This window comes from Manis pentadactyla, chromosome 2, assembly GCF_030020395.1.
Source record: "Manis pentadactyla isolate mManPen7 chromosome 2, mManPen7.hap1, whole genome shotgun sequence".
NCBI lineage: Eukaryota > Metazoa > Chordata > Mammalia > Pholidota > Manidae > Manis > Manis pentadactyla.
The window spans coordinates 144,688,215-144,709,316 of NC_080020.1; positions in this window are offsets into that span (position 1 = coordinate 144,688,215).

Here is a 21,102-nt window from a genome sequence, read left to right on the forward strand (position 1 = left end):
TATGGTTTTTTTGTTTGTTTGTTTGTTTTTACTTTTTTCCCACAGATACAGGTTCAGATACAAATACAATTCTGATACTGTTATACTTGCATTTTGGGTTGAATAGTTAAGTAGATAGATAGCTGAATTTATTTATAGACAGCAAGGAGAAGATGGTAGAATCTTCTTGGGGTTGGAGGCATCAGTATGAACTCATGTTTAGCTTAACACAGACATAGATACAGATACAGTTGTAGGTATGTGTATATGGAGGGTTAGGAAACACAAGTCTGTATCTGTGCTCTGTCAGTTGAGATGGCCTAGAAGCAATGAACCCCCAGAAGTATTAACATAGAGCCCCAAAATTTTGGTTTCTAGTACCATTGTCCAATAAAAAGAACCAGAGCTAATTAGAGCAATGGTAGATGCTAGGACTGGACCAGCAAATACACAGATTAGCTTGGAGCATGTGGTCCCAGGAAGTAAGGACATACTAAAAAATAATAAAATGAACAAAAAATAAGCACTCCTTAAGCGTGGGCTGCACATAGTGACTTCCTTCCAAAAGCCAACGTGAAAAGCTGGAGGAAGAGTTACTCTACAGTGGAGAAACCTGACAGACAGTACCTCAGCCAGGAGCCCAAGGTCAGCATCCCCAGTGGTAAGTCACGACAGTATGTGCCACCAACGTGACGTGAGGACAACGGCACTTCACCTCTGTGGTCTTCCTCCCAAAGACACGTGACTCCCATCTAATCATGAGAAAAACAAATTCCAATGGAGGAGCAACCCTGACCCTATTACTTAAAACTGCCAAGTCACCAAAGACAATGAGCATCTGAGAATCTGTGACGGTCCAGAGGAGACTAAGGGGACCCAAAAGTTAAATGTAATCCTGGATGGGATCCTCAGACAGTAAAAGGATATTAGGAGAAAATAAGCGATATTCAAAAACATGTGTGCACTTTAGCTAAAGATGTATCAGCATTGGTCCATTAATTATAACAACTATCCATCACAATGTAAAATTTGGTAATAGGGGCAAATGAGTGTGGTGTAAATGGTAACTTCCTGTACTGTTTTCACAATTTTTACATAAATCTAAAAGTGCTCAAGAAAAGTATTTTATTTACAAATGAAGTAATATATTTTAAATTCTTCATGTGGTGAATGGCTACCCAATAATACTATTTTCTATTGCTGTTACCTAATTTTTATTAGAGGAAAACTAAGAGAATACTACATCTGTTAAAATAAGTCTTTAACCTAAGCCCAATTTTTATAGTAATTATTAAGGAGGACTAAGAAGTTTCCCCAATGAACTTTCTCTATTGGTTTCAAAGTTAGAGGATTTAATTAAAGAAAAAATAAAGATTGTCAATAAAAACTAGGCTAGTTTACAAAGCATACATAAAACAATGGGATGAAAAAACCTAGTTTCTTTTCATTGTAAAGCTTAAATAGAAGTGTCTATTCAAAACTGACAATAAAATGAAGATGTATTTTTCCAATATAGTGCCAGAAAAGATGTAGTGCCAGAAAAGAGCTAAAAAGTCAATGGCGTATATCTCTTTCCTCCCCCAGAACTGAGGAACATTTTCTACTGTACACTATGTGTAGAGTTAACAAGGGCTACCATAAGAAGGTACCAAAAGACGGTGGCTTAAAGAACAGAAATGTATTTCCTCACAGTCTGGAGGCTGGAAGTCCAGGACCAAGGTGTCGGCAGGGCTGCTCCTCTGAGTCCCATCTCCCTGGTGTGTGGACGGCCATCTTCTCCCTCATCCTCACGTGGCCTTCCCTCTGTGTGTGTCTGTGTCCTAACCTCCTCTTCTTGTAAGGATGCTGATCTAGGATTAGGGCTCACCCTCATGACATCTATTTTAATTACTTCCTTAAAGACCCTGTCTCCAAATATAGTCTCATTCTAAGGTGCTGGGGATTAGGGCTTCAACATATAAACATGGAGGGACATGACTCAGTCCATAGCCTGTGGGACAGAAGAAAAATCTCCAGTTATCATGAAAATCAAATGAAGTGATATGTGTAAAAAGCACCCACCAGAGAACCTGGCACACAGTAAGTGTCCAATCAAGAGTGACTGGTATTTATTTTTCCAGGCCTTTGCAGGCAGGGCTAAAAGCAATCCTATCCATTGTCTTTTGCCCCTTTCTCACCTCCACACAACTGCGGTTGGACCCCCTACTTGCTGTTGAGCTAAGCGCACGTGATGTCCATATTCTCCTGTTCAGCCTGCTTTTCTTCTTCCTCCCCAGCTCCCACACTTCAGCCTGGCTCTCCTAGGAACCCAGAGAGCTTAGGCCCTTTAGATGCCCAAGTCACAAGTGCTGCTTTTGGGAAAGAACCTAAGTCTTGTTCATATGAGGGAAGTAAATGACTACAACAACTGAAAAATGCTATTCTTCACAAGTGTGCTCATCCCACATAATTAGTAATGTAAGGATGTGACTTTAGGCTCACTTCCTAGAGTAGAGCAAGTGAAGAGTGAATGTGGGTGTGTATACATGTGTCTACACATGTGTGCGTTTGGGAAGGTTGGGATTGACAGGAGAGAGAAGAGGACCATGATGGAGACCAGAGATGACTGGGCTAGTGTGAATCAGAACGGGCCTGTGGTCAATGACACTATGTTAAATCTAAACCCCAGGAAATCATTTTGCTTTATATACCATCTTGCTTTTTCTATGTGAATCAGATGCCAAGGTGTGTTTGTCTGAATCTCTAGGCATATATTACTAATCCCTCAAAACTTCTAAAGTCTATTAACAGCACATAATAAAATTTTACACATATGACCTTGTTTTCTTCTTTAAACAGCCATGTGACAGACAGTAATATAAATAATGCTGGCTCATTTTAGAAAGAAGAAAATGGATCTAAGGAAATTTTTACTTGCTTAGGGCCAAATAACTAGGGCAGAAATCCAGGTCTTCTGCATTTTGTCCCAGAAAATCACATATTGCTTCTTTTAGGGTAAAATAATTAGCAGAGTTTTAGAACTAAGTAGACTTTTTTCTCACTTGATTGATGAATTTTAAGACTGAATATCCCTGTATTATATCCATGCCACAATTGTATACTGTTTGAATTATATTTCCAATGTTTGTGTATGCTGTTATGAATGTGTATGTGCTTGCTATAAAATTTTGCTAGGTATGACTATGCATATGGCCCTGTGATACAATAGATTTTGGTGTACAAACAGAATTTCAGTAGGCTTATTTGCTTGGCTTTTCTCTGTGACTTCTGGGAAAATTAAACACGGTGTGAAAACACAAAAGATTTCCAGATTAATATAGAATATACTATTATGTAAAGAACTACATGGTTTTGGCCATTCATCTAATTTCTTAGCAATCAACAGTTACAAATTTATGAAGAAAGAACTTTAGTCCACCAAACCAAGTAGTAGACTCTTTTGAAAGTAACTTACAGAATATAGTACATTTTGATTTGAAATAGTAGAGCTTAGAAGAATTGGTTTCAGATTCCATTTCTGGCTTTGATGAAGTAATTACAACACACCAGCCCTTCCACCAAGAACAACTAGAAAAACTGGATAAAATGCCAAAAAAGAAAGAGAGAAAAGTCTGTTTGAAGGTATTGATGACTAGCTGAGGGACCAGAGGTTAAGTGGCCAAGGTTTCTGTGAGAGGGGACCTCAGAGAGTTGAGCCTAAGTTCTGTGTCCTCTCTCTTTTTTTCTGGAGGCATTACAGACTCTCCACATGGGATGGGGGCACTGAGTGAGGTTGATGGTGGGGGCACGTGGCCACTGCCAGGAGGAAAAGAAACCAGTAGATCTTTGGTACTCTCATGATGCACAAGAGACACAAATTCAAGATTTGAGAATGTGAGATTGCCAACTCAAGCAAAAGTGGGGTTGCCAAATCCAGGTGTTAAAGGGGGTACAAGGAAGTGACCCTGCACTTGGGTTCATTCCCCTTGAGATATTTGCTGAAATATGGAATTGCAAAAGGCAAGAGGATTTTTAAAAAAACAGGCAGTAACTACTGACAGGCAGAATGAAGTTTCTGGCAATCTCAGTGTAGTGAGGAAAACCCCCCAAAGAGGTCCTAGAGGACTCTCAGGGCCACAGCTGAAACCTCTGGGCAGGGCATGGATGAACTAGAGGTGCATGTGGCTTCACAAAACTATAACCTAGTCTCAGTCAGATCAGCACGTCCTTGAAATGAGACATTCTGCTCCTCATCTATCTTCCTTCCAGACGAAAGAAACAATCCTCTCTGAAGTGAAGTAACATCATCAAAGCCTCTAAAACTTATGGAAAATGTCCAACATTCAATAAAAATGTTTAAGCATTCCAAGAAACATGACCAATAGAGAAAATGGTAAAAGAAACAGACCCAAAGATAGTTGTGATAGAATGAAGAACTTGAAAAATATGCTGAAAGGACTTTGAGGAAACAGTAGGAAACATGCTACATCCATGTAGAGAGGCTGAAATGACAATGGAGCTGAATCACAAAGACAAAAGAGAGGGAATAGCAGGGACGTGAAAGGCAGAGAGGGTCTGCCTCCCATGAGTCCAGAGCAAGCCCAGGGAAGGGCCCATGCATCTGAGTGTAGGAGTTAGTTGGTAAGATGTACTGAAGCCTGTTGCAAGGAATCTTGAAAATGAAACTAAAGACTCTGTCCTTCAGGAAACCTGGGTTCCAAAAGTCATCCAGACAGTGCATTGCCTGATGAGATGATTTCAGGAATATAGTATGTGCAGGTTGGAAAGAAGAGAGTGTTTTAGTGGCAGATGCTCCATTAGAAGCTGTGGATCTCTAGGAGATGAAGACAGCCTGAAGGAGTCAGTGGCCCTGGAGATGCAGATGTAGCAGCAATATTAGAAGGTTAGGAGGTGATATAAGAAGGACTTGGCAATTATTTGGATGAGTGGAGAGCCAACAAAGGATGATTGTGAGGTTTTATCTAGGAAGCTTGGATGTATATTGTTGGCCTAAGTCAAATATGTAGGGTGGGGGATAAACTTGAAGACAGTGTGTAATAAATTCAATGGGGAACAGGTGGATTGCAAAGACTGCAGGCCATTCAAATAAGAAATATCCTTAGTCACTTCCTATACATTTATAAATATAAGTCTGTGCCTCAAGGGAGAGATCTGGAGACAAGGATTTATTAGCATGTAGGTGAGATCTGAAGCCAGGGCAGAGGTGTGGAAACAGAGGGAGAGCTTGATACTGTGAACATAAAGACTGAGAGGCACCAGGATTTATTGGCTGAAGAAAGCAAGTGAACATATTTTGGCCATGGTTATTATCTGTGCTATGGCAGAGCTACAAGCAGATTGGACTCCACTATCAGCCCTTATCTTTGCATGGAGTTTCACCTTCCCTCTCAGGTCTGTCATGTACACCACCCAGCTATTGAACATGGCTTAACTTCCCCACTTTCAACTTCCTTTCTTCAGGTGCCCTCAGCTGACCTAGTAGTCATGGTGATCAAAAGACACAGAGAACAGGAAAGCCCCAGGGAAATAAGGTACCACCCAGTCAAAGGTGAAGTCATTGTTCTTTTCCGGTTAGTGAAAGGAAATATTGCCAAGTGCTAGACTTGCATCTATATTTGGACTTAGTTCTAGCACTTCCAAGTTAATTGACTTCTAATAATGTAAATTCTCCAGGGCTTGTCTTCATTGGGACGATTCATTTATTCAACAAAAATGTAAAAGATATGCTACATGAGCTAGTCAAGCTGGCATAAGGAGTACATGCCAACAACAAAAATAATTCTTGATCAATGGCACTTACATTTATAGCACCCATCTCATAGGGGTATTGTAAGGATAAAATGAAACAAAACCTGGCAGCTCTTACAACACAGCACCTGGGTCAGGGTAAACTCTAATTAAAGGTACCTAATTTTATTGTGTGCCAAGCAGCGGCCAATGGTAAATGCTGACTCTCTACTTCCTTAGAGTGCTTCTAGTGGTAGAACAGGCAAACTGAAGACATGCATTAAAAAATAATAATAATAGAAATATTGCAGTCACATGTATTGTTTTTACTCATAAACTAGTCACACTAACAATTATGTTATCAATTATAAACCACCAATAATAAAAATGAAATGTTATCATTCAAATATTTCTCTTTAGCTTTACTCATCTTAAGAGAGTGAATTTCAGCTTAAACTGAAAAATTTTTAAGTTTTAATATACAAGTGATTTATTTTGTGGATTTAGTTACAAACTAAAGTATCTTTCCAATTTCAACAAAGGAAATAAAGGTAACAAATATAAGTTGTAACATAATTAATTGAACTGTTGTTAGTTGATTTTGGAAATACAGAGACAATAATGTGGCAGAACGCTATAAATAACAAAGACAAGTGGTGGGGCAATCAGCAAAAAGGCAGTCTCAGTATATCATCAACATTGGTCAGGGCCACTGACCTGGCACCGCACATATGCTGGCACCCTTGCTGTGCCTCTTGGATGGGACTGAAGCAATATGCATGCTATAGTATTTTCAACAACTTGAGAGTTAGTTTTCTAATTATGAAATTTTGATTTAATATCATATTTTTCATCAATTTCCTATATATTTAATTAAAGGATTTATTTCTCCAAGGTCTGATCACTCATGGCTAAATTATCAAACTTGACCTGTATGTATGCCATGATAAAGACACACCTGAACACTTGGTGTTCTCATAAGAATATAAAAACAAGTCGTTGTGCTGAGTTTTTTATTATTTGTTAAGTGATGAAGCTTGATGAGGTTTTAGGAAATCTGGGGCATTGGCGTTACTATGGTAAAGCAGCAATTTGCTGTGGTACATAATGGCCTGTGATAAAGTCTCCTAGCTTTTTTTAGCAACTTTTAACTCACAAATTAAATTCAATTAAATAATTAAAATAAAATAAAAGTACTTTTTTGGTAGGTAATTCATACAAAAGCACTAAGTGGTTATTATAATACAGAATAAATGGCTTACTCTTACCTATTAATAATTATTAATTCATCCATCAAACTCTATTGAATAAGACAGAGATGAATCTTTTAGATTAGGAAAGGCAAACACACCTAACCACCAGGTAGGGGAGAAGGTACAAGTGTCATGAGCAAGATGCCTTCTTACAGGAGTTCTGATAAAGAGATCAGTTTTCACAGCAAAGGGATCAGTTACCTCTGGGAGAAAGGGAACAGAAAAATATCCACTGTTGCTTATTGTTCCATGGAAGGACAAATGTTTTGTTTTGGTTAGGCTTTTTTAGGCAGCAAGGAAGAGCGAGGTGACATGAGCTCTTGCAAAGATAAGCAAGGGATCCAAGAAAGTCATCTCAGCTACTTTTCAGCCAGGCAGTCCCATCCCTACCCTAACCCGCCACTGAGCTGGAATACGGTGCAGGGTTGTTGGGACGGCAAGTGATCCTGACATGCCCAGAGCAGCAGGCATTACTGTTTCAAGTCAACATTTCTCCATCATGGTAATGTCCTTCTATAAGGAGGCCAAGTAATAAATTCCCTTTTCCTATGCCTTAAGTTAAAATTCCCCCAAGAAATGGTATCTGAGTTTGGCCCACAGCTATCTAGTGCAGAGGTTAACAAAACACAGCCCTCAGGACAAATAGAGCCACTAAACTCTGCATACAACCCACTGGCATGCTCTAGCTAGGTCTGTATAACTGGCTCCTCTTTTCTGCTTGCTTTGCATGTACACATTTGGGGACTCCACTGTTGGCAACTGCCAAGGCACCAAGGGGTGACATTTCAGGCTAGTGGCAGTGACTCAGAGTTACCTGCCTCCAGCCAGGCTGCCCACAATGAGAAGGCTGGGCACTCTAAGGAGACCTGCCAGTTCTGGGTGTCACAGGGGTAGAAAATGAAAATGACCACTGCCACCACCTCGCCTCCCCCCTTATGCCTCCTTCTCTGCAAACTGCTAGAGCCCTCTATCTCAGAAGTCACTCTTTTTTCCTGAAATTGCCTCTAGCACATGGAACTAGAACAAAGCTGCTCACTCTCTCAGATGGCCCACCCAAGGCATGCAGGGGCAGAGCAAGGCAGGCATTTCCTTTTTCATTAATAAATACCTATGTAACATCCTCAAGTTTGTCTCTTGACAACAAATCCTTAAATATTTATGATCTGGCTCTGCATATGAAATTTTGCTGATCTCCTGATGTAGGAGAAAGAAGCCTGCTGGGCAGAAAAAATCTGAACAAATCTTAGGTCACAGAGCATCTTCTAGGTGGGCCAGGCACCCCCTCTTGATCTGATCCAAAGATATCTGGGCTGTTGCCTTAGGCAGTAGGGTCATTCTTCAGAGCATGCCACCCTAGGAATAAGCAGCAACTCCTGGACAAAGGGAACATTATTTGTGGCAAGCACTCTAGGGCTTTCCAAAAGCCTCTAAAGAAAGGTAGGAAAGCCATGCCTTGGTCAGCACAGCATATCCTCTGTAGGCAGAGGATGTTTCTAACATGCCATCAAACCTACTATGTGTAACTCATTGAATGGCTCATAATAAAGGCAGAACAAGTACTTACTGAAGGCTTACTCTGTGCCAAGCACTGCTCTAGGTGCCAAGATACAGTGATAGCTCAAAATCCCTGGTCTGCTAGTTCTCTTATCCAAAAAGCTAGCATTGGTAAATTGTTTCACTTAACCCTTGCCATTCACAGCAGATCACTCCTAAATTCTGTCCATCTCTAAAGTGCAAGCCTCTTCTTCTATGCCATGTTATTTTGTAGAGGAAGTACTTAATAAATGTTATGTGAAACTGAATTTGAATTAAGTATCTACATCAGAAAATGTTGTTATGAATAATGTCATCAAGATAGCAACAAGTCTTTCATGACTTTAGGACTTCAGTCTCCATCACAAAACAAACTACAACTATCCAAAGACAAAAAACCATTGTGAAAATCCCAGTAAAGGGGAAAACAGAAGAGAATAAATAAATGAAACAGTGAACAGGATAAACTATAGAAAAGAAAAACAGGGGGGCAGAGCCAACATGGAGGCGTGAGTTGGACAGTGGGAATCTCCTCCCAAAAACATATATACTTTTGAAAATACAACAAACACAACTAGCCCTAAAAGAGAGACCAGAAGACGCAGGACAGTGGCCAGACTGCAGCTACACCAGCGAGAACCCAGCGACTGGTGAAAGGGGTGAGATACAAGCCCCGGACTGCGGGACCCGAGCGCCCCTTCCCCCAGCTCCCGGCGGGAGAACAATAGGCAGAGCGGGAGGGAGACGGAGCCCAGGACTGCCGAACACCCAGCCCCAGCCATCCGGGCCAGAGCGCAGACACAGTACGTGCCCAGGGGGCCCTGGATACTGGGGGAACAGGGAGTAAGACCTCTGAGCGGGTGCCGAAGCTGATGCCCCTGTGACAAAGAAAAGCGGGGGCTTTGTGAAAGTCTTAAAGGGACAGGGACTTAACAGCTTGACGGAAACAACCCAGGTCACAGTACAGCAGCTGGAAATTACAGGGAAAACCGGGTGCACTAACCCCCTGGGCAACAGCTCTGAAACCCCTCACGGAGGTAAACAGTCAAGCAGCCCCCCCATCCATTACCCCACTGGGCGCTGCGAAAGCAGAGAAGCAGCCTGAGACAAATTCCGCACACAGAAAGGGAAATTTCTCCCTTCCGGCCAGGCAAGACACAAAGACCCACTCTACACGCAATTACCCAACACAAGCCACTAGGGGTCGCAGTTGTCCCAGTAAAGAAAGGCCAGTAGCAAGTGAAAATTTTGGCCCTCCCAGCTGACAGTCAATAGCACCTGTCAACATGAAAAGGCAAAAAAATATGATCCAGACAAGACTAACCCAGACAGCTTCGGCATCTGCTACATCTTCCCCTGAGAAGGAATCTGGGGAGATAGATTTAGCCAGTCTTCCTGAAAAAAAATTCAAAACAAAAGTCATAACCATGCTGATGGACTTGCAGAGAAATATGCAAGAACTAAGGAAGGAGAATTCAGAAATAAAACAAGCTCTGGAAGGACTTCAAAACAGAATGGACGAGATGCAAGAGACCATTAATGGACTAGAAAACAGAGAACAGGAACGCAGAGAAGCTGATGCAGAGAGAGATAAAAGGATCTCCAGGAATGAAAGAATTTTAAGAGAGCTGAGTGATCAATATAAAAGGAATAATATAAGAATCATAGGCATTCCAGAAGAAGTAGAGAGAGAAAAGGGGAGAGAAAATGTCTTTGAAGAAATAATTGCTGAAAACTTCCCCAAACTAGGGGAAGAAATGGCCTCTCAGACCACAGAGGTACACAGAACTCCCATGACAAGGGATCCAAGGAGGGCAACACCAAGACACATAATAATTAAAATGGCAAAGATCAAAGACAAGGACAAAGTATTACAGGCAGCCAGAGAGAAAAAAAAGGTTACCTACAAAGGAAAACCCATCAGGCTATCATCAGACTTCTCAACAGAAACCCTACAGGCCAGAAGAGAATGTCATGATATACTTAATGCAATGAAACAGAAGGGCCTTGAACCAAGACTACTGTATCCAGCACGAATATCATTTAAATATGAAGGAGGGATTAAACAATTCCCAGACAAGCAAAAGTTGAGGGAATTTCCACAAACCACCTCTACAGGGCATCCTACAGGGACTGCTCTAGATGGGAGCACTCCTAAAAAGAGCACACAACAAAACACCCAACATATGAAGAAGGGAGGAGGAGGAATAAGAAGGGAGAGAAATAAAGAATCATCAGACTGTGTTTATAATAGCTCAACAAGCGAGTTAAGTTAGACAGTAAGATAGTAAAGAAGCTAACCCTAAACCTTTGGTAACCACAAACTTAAAGCCTGCAATGACAATAAACTCATACCTTTCAAAAATCACCCTAAATGTAAATGGACTGAATGCACCAATCAAAAGACACAGAGTAATAGAATGGATAAAAAAGCAAGATCCATCCATATGCTGCTTACAAGAGACTCACCTCAAACCCAAAGACACGCACAGACTTAAAGTCAAGGGATGGAAAAAGATATTTCAAGCAAACAACAGAGAGAAGAAAGCAGGTGTTGCAATTCTGGTATCAGACAAAACAGACTTCAAAATAAAGAAAGTAACAAAAGACAAAGAAGGACATTACATAATGATAAAGGGCTCAGTCCATCAAGAGGATATAACCATTATAAATATATATGCACCCAATACAGGAGCACCAACATACCTGAAACAAATATTAATAGAACTAAAGGAGGAAATAGAATGCAATGCATTCATTCTAGGAGACTTCAACACACCACTCACTCCAAAGGACAGATCCACCAGACAGAAAATAAGTAAGGACACAGAGGCACTGAAAAACACACTAGAACAGATGGACCTAATAGACATCTACAGAACTCTACATCCAAAAGCAACAGGATACACATTCTTCTCAAGTGCACATGGAACATTCTCCAGAATAGACCACATACTAGGACACAAAAAGAGCCTCAGTAAATTCCAAAAGATTGAAACCCTACCAACCAACTTTTCAGACCACAAAGGCATTAAACTAGAAATAAACTGTTCAAAGAAAGCAAAAAGGCTCACAAACACATGGAGGCAAAACAACACGCTCCTAAATAATCAATGGATCAATGACCAAATCAAAATGGAGATCCAGCAATATATGGAAACAAATGACAACAACAACACTAAGCCCCAACTTCTGTGGGACACAGCAAAAGCAGTCTTAAGAGGAAAGTATATAGCAATCCAAGCATATTTTAAAAAGGAAGAGCAATCCCAAATGAATGGTCTAATGTCACAATTATCGAAATTGGAAAAAGAAGAACAAATGAGGCCTAAGGTCAGCAAAAGGAGGGACATAATAAAGATCAGAGAAGAAATAAATAAAATTGAGAAGAATAAAACAATAGCAAAAATTAATGAAACCAAGAGCTGGTTCGTCGAGAAAATGAACAAAATAGAAACGCCTCTAGCCAGACTTATTAAGAGGAAAAGAGAGTCAACACAAATCAACACTATCAGTAACGAGAAAGGAAAAATCACGACGGACCCCGCAGAAATACAAAGAATTATTAGAGACTACTATGAAAACCTATATGCTAACAAGCTGGGAAACCTAGGAGAAATGGACAACTTCCTAGAAAAATACAACCTTCCAAGACTGACCCAAAAAGAAACAGAAAATCTAAACAGACCAATTACCAGCAACGAAATTGAAGCGGCAATCAAAAAACTACCAAAGAACAAAACCCCCGGGCCAGATGGATTTACCTCGGAATTTTATCAGACATACAGGGAAGACATAATACCCATTCTCCTTAAAGTTTTCCAAGAAATAGAACAGGAGGGGATACTCCCAAACTCATTCTATGAAGCTAACATCACCCTAATTCCAAAACCAGGCAAAGACACCACCAAAAAAGAAAACTACAGACCAATATCCCTGATGAATGTAGACGCAAAAATACTCAACAAAATTTTAGCAAACCGAATTCAAAAACACATCAAAACCATCGTTTACCATGACCAAGTGGGATTCAACCCAGGGATGCAAGGATGGCACAACATTCGAAAGTCCATCAATATCATCCACCACATCAACAAAAAGAAAGACAAAAACCACATGATCATCTCCATAGATGCTGAAAAAGCATTTGACAAAGTTCAACATCCATTCATGATAAAAACTCTCAGCAAAATGGGAATAGAGGGCAAGTACCTCAACATAATAAAGGCCATCTATGAAAAACCCACAGCCAATATTATATTGAACAGCGAGAAGCTGAAAGCATTTCTGCTGAGATCGGGAACTAGACAGGGATGCCCACTCTCCCCACTGTTATTTAACATAGTACTGGAGGTCCTAGCCACGGCAATCAGACAAAAAAAAAAAAATACAAGGAATCCAGATTGGCAAAGAAGAAGTTAAACTGTCACTATTTGCAGATGACATGATACTGTACATAAAAAACCCTAAAGACTCCACCCCAGAACTACTAGAACTGATATCGGAATACAGCAAAGTTGCAGGATACAAAATCAACACACAGAAATCTGTGGCTTTTCTATACACCAACAATGAACCAACAGAAAGAGAAATCAGGAAAACAACTCCATTCACATTGCATCCAAAAAAATAAAATACCTAGGAATAAAACTAACCAAAGAAGTGAAAGACTTATATTCTGAAAACTACAAGTCACTCTTTAAAGAAATTAAAGGGGACACTAACAGATGGAAACGCATCCCATGCTCATGGCTAGGAAGAATTAATATCGTCAAAATGGCCATCCTGCCCAAAGCAATATACAGATTTGATGCAATCCCTATGAAACTACCAGCAACATTCTTCAATGAACTGTAACAAATAATTCAAAAATTCATATGGAACCACGAAAGACCCCGAATAGCCAAAGCAATCCTGAGAAAGAAGAACAATGTAGGGGGGATCTCACTCCCCAACTTCAAGCTCTATTATAAAGCAATAGTAATCAAGACAATTTGGTACTGGCACAAGAGCAGAGCCACAGACCAATGGAACAGACTAGACAATCCAGACATTAACCCAGACATATATGGTCAATTAATATTTGATAAAGGAGCCATGGACATACAATGGCGAAATGACAGTCTTTTCAACAGATGGTGCTGGCAAAACTGGACAGCTACATGTAGGAGAATGAAACTGGACCATTGTCTAACCCCATATACAAAAGTAAACTCAAATTGGATCAAAGACCTGAATGTAAGTCAAGAAACCATTAAACTCTTGGAAGAAAACATAGGCAAAAACCTCTTAGACATAAACATGAGTGACCTCTTCTTGAACATATCTCCCCAGGCAAGGAAAACAAAGGCAAAAATGAACAAGTGGGACTATATTAAGCTGAAAAGCTTCTGTACAGCAAAAGACACCATCAAATGAACAAAAAGGAACCCTACAGTATGGGAGAATATATTTGAAAATGACACTTCCAATAAAGGCTTGACGTCCAGAATATATAAAGAGCTCACATGCCTCAATAAACAAAACGCTGATGGACAGTGACTGTAAAGGAGTATATAGGGGGGACCTGGTATAGGGGAGAATCTAGTAAACAAAGTATTCGTCATGTAAGTGTAGATTAATGATTAAAAAAAAAAAGCAGTGCCTGTGTGGTGACCTCGAATGAGTTCTACACAATGATATAAAGCACATATAAAAGTGTAGGCAAAGGGTCTGTTTGTGTTTATACAGAGGATCAAAGCCTAATTTGGCTACCCCGAAAATGAACTAAGATACGATATGAAAAAGAACTTCCAACATCAGCACTCTCGGGAAGACTCATGAGAGAAGATGATCAGCAAAAAAAAAACCCAACAAAGATCCACGCACTGCCACAGGTGTAGATGCACTCATCCCACCAGTTCCTGGACTTGCCATGGGAATGATGAAGGAGATAACTAAGCTGGCCTGTGCATACAGTAAAACAACAAATTGGACTGGACCTATACTGTTGGAACTCAACCAAGAATTAGGAGAAATGCAAATTGTAGCACTCCAAAATCTTACAACCACAGACTATTTATTGTTAAAAGAACATATGGGATGTGAACATTAACCAGGAATGGGTTGTTCTAATTTATCTGAATTCTCTCAGACTGTTTAAGTTCAGTTGGACAATATCCACCATATCATAGATAAGTTTTCACAAATGCCTAAGGTGCCTAACTGGTTTTCTTGGTTTCACTGGAGATGGCTGGTAATTACAGGTATGCTTTGGTTAGGTAACTATATTCCTATTATGTTAATGTATGTGCACAATTTAATTAGTAGTTTAAAACCTATCCATGCTGAAGTTACTCTACAAGAAGATATGTCAAAGAAATAATCAATCTTCCCAGGTTTTCTTCTGCCTGCTACTTCTATAGCTTTTCTTCTTCCTACCTAATCACAACCTTTAAATAGAACTCGTGCCACATGTCGAATTTACCGAGTATCATAATTCTTCCAAGTGGTAAAGACACCTCAAGACAAATGCTGGGCATAGAAGCCACAGGTCATAAATATGCAAAGAAGTAAAAAGCTAACCTTTTCAAACAATAAGGCTTCTCTCTCACTTACCAACTTTACATTTCCCTGTATGGCCCCGGAAGATGACTGGTTAGCCAGAGACGGGTAAGATTCCTCAAGGGAGGAACAACCTAAGACAGGCACAGTCGCAGGGGGCCATCTGGTGAGAAAATGGGGAGCAGCAGAGGTGAGGCTTAGAACCTCCCCCCTCATGTTCTGGGAGAAATCTTCTGCATACATGGATGTTTATTGCCCTCGTCTAGCTCGGATTAACACATAGTCTACAGGCACACACCTGATCATCTACATTTGCTCTCTTACAACACTAAACTCTGTTTTCTACCTTTATCTCGTATCTACCTACCACTTCAGCATTTTATTAAAAATAATAATAATAGAGAAATGTGGTATCCACATATAAATCAAGTTTAAAAATCAAATGAATATTCATATTTGAACTGACTGTTTATAGTTCATAATGCATGAACAAAACCGAAAGCTTCTGTGATGACTGCCCTTGAACTGTTCACCATGTAACTTATTCACTATGTAAGAATTTGTACTCCATGTAAGAATTTGTTCGTTATGCATCAGAAGATTGGAGACTGATGAAAATTAGGCTTGGGGTGGATTAATGATTTTGCATTGAGTATTGAACCCCCTATACAGAAATTTATTGTTGTTATCAACTATTTGATCAATAAATATGAGAGATGCCCTCAAAAAATATATATATATATATATATATATAAACACACTTCCAATTGTAAAATAAATAAGTAACCGGGATGTAATGTATAGCATAAGGAATATAGTCAAAATATTGTAACAACTTGGTATGGTGATAGCTGGTACCTAGAATTATCATGTATATAAATGTTGAATCACTGTGTTGTACACCTGAAACTAATGTAATGTAATACTGTGTGTCAACTGCCCTTCAATAAAAAAAAAAAGAAAAGGAAAACAAAACAACACTGTCTTTGAAAAGATAAACAAAATTAACAAATCATCAACTAAAAAAACCAAGAAAGAGAGAAGACCCCCAAAAATAAATTTAAATAAAAGAGTAGCTATTACAACTAACCTAACAGCAGTACTTTGGATCATATGATAATAATATGAAGTTATACACCAATAAATTGGACAATCTAGAAGAAAAAGATAAATTGTTAGAAACATACAACTTACCAAAACTGTATCATGAAAATATAGAAAATCTGAGCAGACCAATAATAAAAGTAGATTCAATATATAAACAGAAACCTCCCAATACAGAAAAATCCAGGAACAGATCATTTCACTGAAGTCTACCAAAAGAAGAATTAATGCTAATCCTTCTTAAATTTCCAAAAAAAATGAAGAGGAATGAACACTCTCAAATTCATTTCATGAAACCAGAATTACCCTGATACAAAGCCAGATAAGGACAGTATAATAAAATTACAGATCAATATTCAAGCTGTGTATTACAAAAGTTGTCAATAAAATACTGACAAACTGGACAAAGGATAACGGGAAGATGGCAGCATGAGTAGTTCAGAGGAAATCTCCTCCCCAAAACATATATATATTTATGAAAATACAATAAATACAACTATTCCTAAAAGAGACACCAGTGGATGCAGTACAACAGCCAGGATACATCTACATCTGTGAGAACTCAATGAAAGATACATCTACATCTGTGAGAATCACACGAAGGGGATAAGATACAAGCCACAGCCAGGCAGGACCCAAACACTCCCCCACCCCAAAACCCAGCGGGAAGAAAGGAGTCAGAATGGGGAGGGAGTGAAAGCCCAGGACTGCTAAACAACCAGCTCTTGAAATCCGCACCCAGCACGCAGACACAAGGTGCACGGGGTGCTGGATATTAGAGAAACAGAAAAGTAAAACCTGTGGGTAGGTCCCCGCAACCGGCGCCCCTGAGACAAAAGAAAAGCGAGTGCTTTCTGCAAGTCTTTAAGAGACAGGGACCCCACAGCTGGACGAAGTTGTCCCGGCACACTTAGCCAGCAGCTGGGAATCTCGGGGAAACTTAGGTGCCCTAAACCCTGGGGAGGTAGTGCACCTCTGAAGCCCCTCATGGCACTAAGCAGCCTGCCAGTCATTCCTCTGACTGGTGTGTACCCCTACACACCAGCCCAGTAACGGGAGAGTGGCAGCACTTGCCAGGGATGGCGGCGCCAGAAGAGACCGGGAGCAGATCGCATGCACCAACGGCACAGGAGGGGACCAAGAGAGGCTTGTATGAGCACGCAGCAGCGCAACCAAAAGCCTGGGCATGGCTCGTGCACACCGGTGGCAGTGGAGTCAGAGGAGCCCAGTAGAGGCCTGTGCGGGAGAGCTCAGTGCACACCTGCAGAGGACCAGAGGGAGTAGGCATGCTCCCAGCAGCCGACTGGAATCACAGCCCAATGCACAGCCACCCGGGTCAGACTCAAATGCCACTGCTGTCACATAGCTGCCTGGCAGAGGCACTGCTAGCACAGAGGAGTGCACCTGGAGTGCCTGCCACTCCCCACAGGGCTCCATGCTGCTCTGATGGAGACCCTGCCCACAGCAGCTTAGGTGACTAACCCAGTGGCTGCTCCAGGAGTGTGGGTAACCATCACAGGCAGCAGAGAAGGGCAAGGCATCCAGCAAGCAGGAAAGGACGTTCTTCTCCCAGCTGACACACCCACAACCTGCCTACAGCCAACGCTATCACCATGAAAAGGCAAAAAAATTTAGTCCAGTCCAAGATAGTTTAAACAACACCTGAGAAAGGATCTGCAGAGGCAGACCTAAACAGTCTCCCTGAAAAAAGAATTCAAAATAAAAAATCAGAAACATGCTGACAGAACTGCAGAGAAATATGCAAGAGGTAAGGGATGAAGTCTGGAGGGAGATTACAGACATCCAGAAGGAGATTACAGAAGTGAAACAAACTCTGGAAGGATTTATAAGGTGAATGAATGAGATGCAAGAGGCCATTGATGGAATAGAAACCAGAGAAAAGGAACACATAGAAACTGACACAGAGAGAGATAAAAGGATCTCCAGGAATGAAACAATATAAAGAGAACTGTGCGACCAATTCAAAAGGAACAATATCTGCATTATATGGGTAACAGAGAAAGAAGAGAGAGAAAAAGGGATAGAAAGTGTCTTTGAAGAAATAATTGCTGAGAACTTCCCCAAAATGGGGGAGGAAATAGTTGCTCAGACTACAGAGGCACACAGAACTTCTAAGAGATGGGAACCAAAGAGGACAACACCAAGACACATAATAATTAAAATGGCAAAGATCAAGGACAAGGACAGAGTATTAAAAGCAGCCAGAGAGAGAAAAAAGGTCACCTACAAAGGAAAACCCATCAGGCTATCATCAGACTTCTCAACAGAAACCTTACAGGCCAGAAGACAATGCCATGATATATTTAATGCAATGAAACAGAAGGGCCTTGAACCAAGGATACTGTATACAGCAGGATTATCATTTAAATATGAAGGAGGGATTAAACAATTCCCAAACAAGCAAAAATTTAGGGAATTTGCCTTCCACAAACCACCTCTACAGGGTGTCTTAGAGGGACTGCTCTAGATGGGAGCACTCCTAAAAAGAGCACAGAACAAAACACCCAACATATGAAGAACGGAGGAGGAAAAAGAAGGGAAAGAAATAATAATCAGACTGTGTTTATAACAGCTCAATAAGCCAGTTCAGTCAGACAGTAAGGTAGTAAACAGGCTAACCTTGAACCTTTGGTAACCACAAATCTAAAGCCTGCAATGGCAATAAGTACATATCTTTCAATAATCACCCTAAATGTAAATGGACTGAATGCACGAATCAAAAGACACAGAGAAATAGAATGGATAAAAAAGCAAGACCTATCTATATGCTGCTTCTAAGAGACTCATCACAAACCCAAAGACATATACAGATTAAAAGTCAAGGGACTAAGAAAGATATTTCATGCAAACAACAGAGAGAAAAAAGCAGGTGTTGCAATACTAGTATCAGACAGAATAGACTTCAAAATAAAGAAAATAACAAGAGATAAAGAAGGACATTACATAACGATAAAGGACTCAGTCCAACAAGAGGATATAACCATTATAAACATATATGCACCCAATACAGAAGCACCAATATATGTGAAACAAATACTAACAGAATTAAAGGAGGAAAGACATTGCAATGCATTCATTTTGGGATATTTTAACACACCACCAACTCCAAAGGACAGATCCACGAGACAGAAAATAAGTAAGGACACAGAAGCACTGAACAACACACTAGAACAGATGGACTTAATAAACATCTGTAGAACTCTACATCCAAAAGCAAAAGATACACATTCTTCTCAAGTGCACATGGAACATTCTCCAGAATAGACCACATACTAGGCCACAAAAAGAGCCTTAGTAAATTCCAAAAGATTGAAATCGTACCAATCAACTTTTCAGACCACAAGGGTATAAAACTAGAAATATATTGTACAAAGAAAGCAAAAAGGTTCACAAACACATGGAGGCTTAACAACATGCTCCTAAATAATCAATGGATCAATGACCAAATTAAAATGGAGATCCAGCAATAAAAGGAAACAAATGACAACAACAACACAAAGCCCCAACTTCTGTGGGATGCAGCCAAAGCAGTCTTAAGAAGAAAGTATATAGCAATCCAGGCATATTTAAAGAAGGAAGAACAATCCCAAATGAATAGTCTAATGTCACAATTATTGAAATTGGAAAAAGAAGAACAAATGAGGCCTAATGTCAGCAGATGGAGGGACACAATAAAGATAAGAGAAGAAATAAATAAAATTGAGAAGAATAATACAATAGAAAAAGTCAAAGAAACCAAAAGCTGGTTTTTTGAGAAAATAAACAAAATAGATAAGCCTCTAGCCAGACTTATTAAAAGAAAAAGAGAGTCAACACACAACAACAGAATCAGAAATGAGAAAGGAAAAATCACGATGGACCCCACAGAAACATAAAGAATTATTAGAGAAAACTATGAAAACCTATATGCTAATAAGCTGGAAAACACAGGAGAAATGGACAACTTCCTAGAAAAATACAACCTTTAAAGACTGACCCAGAAAGAAACAGAAAATCTAGAGACCAATTACCAGCAACAAAATTGAAGCAGTAATCAAAAAACTTCCCAAGAACAAAACCCCTGAGCCAGATGGATTTACCTCGAAATTTTATCAGACATACAGACAAGATATAATACCCATTCTCCTTGAAGTTTTCCCAAAAATAGAAGAGGAGGGAATACTCCCAAACTCATTCTATGAAGCCAATATCAACCTAATACCAAAACCAGGCAAAGGCCCCAACAAAAAAGAAAACCACAGACCAATATCCCTGATGAACATAGATGCAAAAATACACAACAAAATATTAGCAAACTGAATTCAAAAATACGTCAAGAGGATCATACACCATGACCAAGTGGAATTCATCAAAGGGATGCAAGGATGGTACAACATTCGAAAATCCATCAACATCATCCACCACATCAAAAAAAAGAAGGACAAAAACCACATGATCATCTCCATTGGCGCTGAAAAATCATTCGACAAAATTCAACATCCATTCATGATAAAAACTCTCAACAAAATGGGTATAGAGGGCAAGTACTTCAACATAATAAAGGCCATATATGATAAACCCACAGCTAACATCATACTGAACAGCAAGAGGCTGAAAGCTTTTCCTCTGAGATTGGGAACTAGACAGGGATGCCCACTCTCCCCACTGTCATTCAACATAGTACTGGAAGTCCTAGCCACGGCAATCAGACAAAACAAAGAAATACAAGGGATCCAAATTGGTAAAGAAGAAGTCAAACTGTCACTATTTGCAGATAACATGATATTGTGCATAAAAAACCCTAAAGACTCCACTGCAAAACTACTAGAACTAATATCGGAATTCAACAATGTTGCAGGATACAAAATTAACACACAGAAATCTGAAACTTTCCTATACACTAACAATGAACTAATAGAAAGAGAAATCAGGAAAACAATTCCATTAACAATAGCATCAAAAA